Here is a 6,503-nt window from a genome sequence, read left to right on the forward strand (position 1 = left end):
GGAGGGCATCGAGAGTGGGCGGGCAGCCACAGCCGGAGACAGAGGCCACGCCAGCCTTTGCAGGGAGGGCCAGCAGGGAAGCCGTGGGTGTCTTAGCACGGGCTCCCCTGTAGGCGAGCATGCAGTGTCATGTCAGGGCCTTCATTGCTTGCTCCTGAGACCAGAAAGGTCCCCTCCCCAGGTGTGCCACTCATGTTGGGCGCTGGCAGGGGTGAGGAGAAGGCTGGTCCTGGTTCCGGAGGGCGCTGTTTGGGGGGCACCAGGCGGCCTTCCAGGGCTCTTCTGCTGTATGCTGAGCCCCGAGCCTCGGGGGCAAGGGCAGGAAAGCGCCTCCATGTGAGTTGCAAATTGATTTCAGAATTCCGAGTTTGTGGAATTGGAAGGGAAGAAGGTTTTCTTTACTGTCCTGACGTGGGCGGCCTCCCCTGGGCAGGAGCCGGAGCTCGAGTCCCCGCGAGGATGCCATTGAGACCCATGTCAGTCCTGCAGACAGGCCTGCGAGGCAGGGACACGGAGCGGCCTCGTTTTCTAAAGAAGGGTGAGGTATGGACAAGTGTGGCGAAGTGCAGTGGTCCGGCCCGCGCCTAGTGGTTAAAGGGACCTGTCTCCCATGTGGTTGACCACGGTTTGAATCCTGGCCCCGGCAGCTTGAAAACCCAGTGGGTCGTGTGCACGCCTGTGCTCCTGAGGCAACTCTGCGGCCACGTCCTGCAAGGGCGGGTGGAGGTCCGGCACTGCAGCGAGGCTTAGACGGCCACGGCAGCCTCTCGGGGGATCCTCATCGGAAAGGGCTCACTCGCCACTCGTGGCCGGGAGTATGACACACGGACGCCGAGTGACACGAAGACGACACACAGAGGGCAGGTGTCTGGGGATGCGCCACAGGCTCCACCTCCACCTCTGCCTGCTCGCTGCTGAAGGGGGACACAGGTGGCAGAGTGATTAAACCCGGGGGTGACGCGAAACCGGAGGAATGGCGTGTGTTTCATAGGCAGACTTGGGATCTAAGTGTATCTCAGCACGCAGAGTGATAGGTTGGATGTAGCAAGGTATAATTTAGTTGGAATAAATTGAAAATACTTTATTCGGGTGTAAACAGACAAACTCTTGAAGCCTGTGGTGGGTGAGCTGGCTAGGAGGTGGGCGGGCTGGGCAAGGTGGTGGCACACGGAACACTTGGCGAGCCGCCGCCGGAGCCCGCGGTGAGGGAGCGGTGAACTTAGTGTGGTCTGAGGTCGCATTGCCGAAGTCTGCTTTCAGGAGGAAGGAGGAGGCTCGAGGTTCTGTGTTCAGAGATCTTTATGCCCTGTTTAAAAAGGGACTCCGAATAGCCAATAGGGCTCCAGAATGAATCCCCTAGACAAACACAAACACAAGTCACAGTTAATCTTTGCAACTTAAGAAAAACTTTTTGGGATTATAAAAAGTTTTGGTTTTTTCTCTTTGTAAAATGTAGCAAAAGCACACACACAAAAATAAAGCTAGGAAGAATAGCAGCCGTAACCTATTCTTCCTAGCCAGAGACACTACTTTTCCATTTTGGGACGTTTCCCATGAGTTTTCGAAGAAGACACACCCCCAGTGTGACGGAATGAGGCTTGTGGGTAGTCTGTGTCCCGCCCTCTCCTGAGGTCACCCGCATCACTCTTGCATGCAGCCACACGGGGCCTTCATTGTCCCCGACTGGCCCCGTGTGGGTGTCCCTCCTGTGCTGTCAGCTGTTCGGGTGGTTTCCGTCCCGTTATAAATGCTCCGTGACTCGCCTCCGCTTCCCCCGACAGGATCGGTTCCTGGAAGGAGAATTCCTGGGTCAAGGCATGCACATGTTCTTAGGGCTCCAGAAGCACTCTGCTGAGGCCCCGGGAACACACCTCCCTCGTTACCGTACACCCATAGCCCCGCCAGCCGCGTGCCTGGCCAGCCGCGGTCGGCCTTAGGAGCGAGCATGCCACGTGAGCGGTCACACGTTAGCAGCTGGCTCACTCATGTTCCCGATTGTTCGAAGGGCGAATCTGCCTGTGGTTGTCCCTCAGTTTTGTTGGCACTGGGCAGACTGGCAGCTCCCACCGCACCCATGGGCTGCTTTCCTCCAGCCAATAGCACATTCGGGTATTTCTGAGGATGGCGGCCATGTCTCTGCCGTCCCACCCAGCGGGCACAGGGAGGGTGGCTGAGCGAGTACACATGAGGACATTGATGAGCCAGCTAGCCAGGGGGCCAGGGGTCTGGACAGGGAGGGTGGCTGAGTGAGTACACATGAGGACATTGATGAGCCAGCTAGCCAGGGGGCCAGGGCTCCGGACTGGGAGGGTGGCTGAGTGAGTACACACAAGGATGTTGACCAGCCAGCTAGCGGGGGGCCAGGGGTCTGGACGTGGAAAGGCTGGCACAGGGTGGGGTGGGGGAGCCGACCGCCTGGCTTGAACATTGCCCTTGCTGAGCCGCCTGACCTCGGGCCCCACTGACCTCCCTGAGGACGTCTTAGCCCATCTGCTTTGGGGCTGAGTTGTGGCAGGGAGCTGAAGGAGTGGAACACACCGGGGATCGGGTGTTCCCCGCTCACGTGTCATCCAGGCTCCCTCCCCGTGTGGAGAGTGCTCTGGGAGAGCCTCCTCTGCCCCGCCCTCTGCTTTGCCCACCGAGTATGTCAATGCCAGCTCTGTGACAGGGACAGCTATTAGTAAAGACCCCAGCAGCTCTGACCTAAATTCCAGGCCAGCAGGGGATCCAGACAACACGCTGGAGAATGAACTGGTTTAACACAAAGGGAAAAGTGCCCCCACCCGAAAGGGAAAACAGCAGTGCAGGACAGTTTTATTTTCTTGAGTGGGGAAAGGAAATTAACCTCACTAGTAATGAGCTCATTTAGTTTTCACCACGTGACACCCTGTTTTTCCATGCCATTAGCAAAACCTTAAATAATGCTAACCTGCAATGCTGGGGAGGTTGTGGTGAGATGGGCACGCCCTTAAATCATGCCGTGGAGCGTGTGCCGGAGGCCAGAGATAAACGCACTGAGAAGTGACTGCCTTGGTTTTCAACTGCCCGGGTGCAGGGCCATGGGCACGGGAATCCCACTAGCCTTGCAGCAGGAGCACAGTGCTCACCTCCGGCCTCTGGCTGCTGATTCTGAAGGCGCAGTCTGCTCCTTGGATGAGTCAGCCTCCCGCCTGTTCCTCCTCTGCTCACCGAACATTCCTCGGAGATTTCTGATTTCTTTTCAAGGACCCATTGGCTACGCTGCCCACGTTTTTAAACATCTTTTTGTCCTGGTGGTGTGGGCTATCAACCCCGATGGCTTGTTTCCCAAGATCTGCTTCACTGCAGATGTTCCTGAAGGGGACTTCGGGACAAACGTGGTCCCTCGTCCCGCCCACTGTCTCCTGCCACGCTGGGCCAGGCGGAGGCCGTGGGCGAGCGCTGGTTGGCACCGGCCCTGGCTCCAGGTTTCAATCTGAGCCGCGATTTCCCAGGCAGGTGGGAGGCTGGCGTCCAGCAGGGCTGTGTTCTGCAAGGGAAGAAACCCAGACCAGCTCGGCCCTGTGGGCGCCTGCCCCGCCCCGGGACTAGTGTGGGGCCTGGACCCGTTTACTCCTTTTACCCAGTGTCTGGGAGGAGCTGTGAGTGGGCGAAGGAGGGCTCTGGCCCCCCCTTCCTGCTCTCCACCTGCCCCTGCGCCCCCAGCCGTGGAGGGGCAATGCGGCCAGGTGGCGTCTGCACTGCTGTGTCTTTTCAGAAGCCGCGGGGAGTCTGTGTATAAAGCCAGCCTCGCCTTGTCGGCCCCTTTCGGGCTGATTTGGAGTGAAACGTTCCGGCAGTGCGGGCTGATTCTATCAGGAGAACACCAGCTAATTAAACTCCCCTGACCATCAGGCGGTCAGTTGTTTATACCCGGGCAGACGCAGGCACGTCCCCAGCACCCAGCTCAGCCCGACATGCACCCTGCCTGACTTTTCAAGGGGAGAGGAAGAAGACAAGGCTCGAGTACGTGGGACCGGAGGTGGGTGGTGGGTGGTGGGGGGTGCGTGGCACTCTGGCCCCTCTGCCACGGGGAAGCCGAGGACCCGGCGTGGGCGTGGGCATCTGTTCTCTACTCCTGCTGGTTGTGACCCTCGTGCTGTTCCTTGAAGGTGGAATAAAAGAAGTAGCGGACCGTGGGCCATGGCTCTCCGCCCTGTCCTCAGCTGTTCGGGCTGATTAAGTCACTGGTGATCTGCCAGTGCACGTCACAGGCTCCCAGTGCAGCTTGTCCGTGGCCCTGGTGGCTGCCGAGTGGCTGCCAACTTGTGTTTGGGGATGGAGCGAGAGCTCGCACCGGCAGTGGGATGGCGGAACCAGAGCCTGGAACGTCCAAGCCCCCGCTCCAGGGGACAGTGCAGTTGCTGGGCGTTCTCGCTATCCCTGCTGGGCCCCGGAGTGTGGGGCTGGGCCTACATGGGGTCTCAGTCCGTACCCTCGTATGCCCCTCCCCGGGAAGAAGCCAGGGCTGCCCGGGGTGCCGGCTGTGGGTCTGTGAAGGGCGCTTCTGCTGCACAGCTCGAGGCCCTGGGTGGGAGTGTCTGCCTTGGGGCCCAGCAGCCTGTGTGTGCCTTGAAGAGTTGGTGGGCCGGGGCACTTGCCGTCTCAGAGTGGCGGCGGGCCCTGTCTGGTGTGAGGTCAGCATCTCCATGTGTCTCCAGGGACTCGTGGATTTGGGCCCCTGGTCTGACCCCCATGGGGGCATCTGCAGCAGAGGGCCCAGGGCGCTGTGAGGCACGGGGAAGGGCTGACTGCCCACAGGGCGTCCTCTCTGGACTGGGACTCCATATCGGGGCCTCTGGCTGGCTGGGCTCTCCCCTCCCTCAGCCCTGCTGAGCAGCTTCCTGCAGCCCTGCCTGCCCTTCGAGCCTCGGGGCACTCCCCTGAACTGAAGACCCGCACAGGTACAGAGGCGAAGCCCTTTCCAAAGCAGTCGCCTCAGGGGCTCTGAACACACACCCCAGATCCCTGAGGCTTTGGGCCACCTCTTCGGGGAGTGCTGTCCTGGCCCCAGGTGTATATGATCTGTTGAAATCCTCCTTCAGGGCTGTGTTGATCTGGGAAACAGCAGGAGCCACCTGGCTGGCTGCTGGCCTGAGAGCCTGCAGGGCCCACCTTGCCTCACCTTGCAGTGCATGTGTGGACGGGCAAGCTGTTCAGTCTCTGTGAGCCTCAGTTTCCCCCACCGTGGAATGGATTGGCCATGCAGTTAAGGAAATGGGGCTGTGGGTGCAGCCCTCCACCCAGCGCTTCAGTACCAGCTGGAGCTCAGTTTGCAGCTCTGGCCATGGTCCGAGAACTGGCGACGCTGTTATGGAGGGGCGGGGTGGGGGTGTGGGTTGTGGGTGCTGTGAGCAGTGTGCGTGCCTTCTGAGACCTCGTGGGAGCCGGGCTGGGCCTTCTCGGCCTCATGGGAGCCCCTCGGCATCTCCTGGGCTTTGCTGCCGCAGGTTTGGCCGATGGGAAGGGGCTCCTGTGGCCCCTCCAGGGTGTCACTTCAGGAATTTCCACTGTGCCAACAGCCCTGGGCGTGGGTGGAGGGCTTCCATGCTGACTCGGGCATCCTCAGGGTTTGGGGTGTGGCATGTGTCCCCATGTTGCCGTGGTGTGAACGTGTCCCCCAGTTCACGTGTTGAGCTGTGCTGACGTAGAGATAGGACTTGACATGGAGTGTGTCCGCGGTGCCCAGTGAGGCCTCGTGGTGCTGCCCCCTGGAGGCAGCGGTCCGTGCACAGAGTAAGGATGCCCGGCCGGACCCCGCACGTCCCGGTGCTCCTGAGAGGGGCCGGTTCCCGTGTCGGCCGGCTGTTGGAAGGCGGTCAGCAGCCCTCCCCCACCTCTGCGCCGGGCCGGCCCCTGTGCTCCCCCAGCCCTGCTGTGGGCCTGGGACCTTGCACTCCCGGCCCCGGAGCTGAGTGTGTAAGTGAGCCGGTGTCTTCCTGACACAGGAGCCCGGGCACAGGTGTCTGTTAGTGACGCAAACGGACTAAGGCTGGGGACACACCATGAGGGCTGGCCACGCTACAGCCTCGGCCTTGCTGCTCCTTATCTGGTCTCGGCTTCCTGGGGGGGTCTGGGGATGACGGGTCTGCCCTCTTTGGCATTGTCCCCATGGCTGACTCTGTGGCTCCAGAAGGTTAATCTCCAGGGAGTCACCACCTCCGGGCACTCGCGTGATGCGTCCTCTTCAAATGTTTTCTCATTTTGCCTTTCATCAGTAAATATTTGGCCTGTCTTTTCTTTCTAGTTCATGTTTTTTCATTACTTGCAAAGATGTTAAGTCAGGAGCCATTAGTTTCATACCACCGCTAATTTGGATCCTTAATCTCTCTCTCACCCCTCTTGCTGTGTTCACCCCTCCTGCTCCCGTCGGCCAGCCTGTGGGCTGCCCTTGCATCTTCTCGCAGCCTCCTCCTGGCAGTCCATGCCGAGCTGCCTCCGTCGGACCCCGTTTCCCGCACAGCCTGTCCCCTGTCGCCCTCTGG

General features: G+C 60.2%; 1 long non-coding RNA gene across 3 annotated transcripts in view; it reads right to left on the minus strand.

Moving 5' to 3' along the window:
• Positions 1-1,065: 1,065 nt before the first annotated feature.
• LOC102478101 (uncharacterized) overlaps positions 1,066-6,503 on the minus strand; it is a 7,802-nt gene continuing 2,364 nt past the window's right edge. For 2 of the 3 annotated variants that reach the window (XR_334127.2, XR_334126.2), the window contains exons 2-4: positions 3,108-3,508; positions 1,577-1,790; positions 1,066-1,356 (exon numbers count right to left, since the gene is read on the minus strand). This is a non-coding gene — a long non-coding RNA (uncharacterized LOC102478101). The remainder of the gene's footprint in view (positions 1,357-1,576; positions 1,791-3,107; positions 3,509-6,503) is intronic. The other variant, XR_001370164.2, reaches the window with a different exon arrangement.

Source organism: Tupaia chinensis, unplaced genomic scaffold, assembly GCF_000334495.1.
Source record: "Tupaia chinensis unplaced genomic scaffold, TupChi_1.0 Scaffold000159_1, whole genome shotgun sequence".
Taxonomy (NCBI): domain Eukaryota; kingdom Metazoa; phylum Chordata; class Mammalia; order Scandentia; family Tupaiidae; genus Tupaia; species Tupaia belangeri.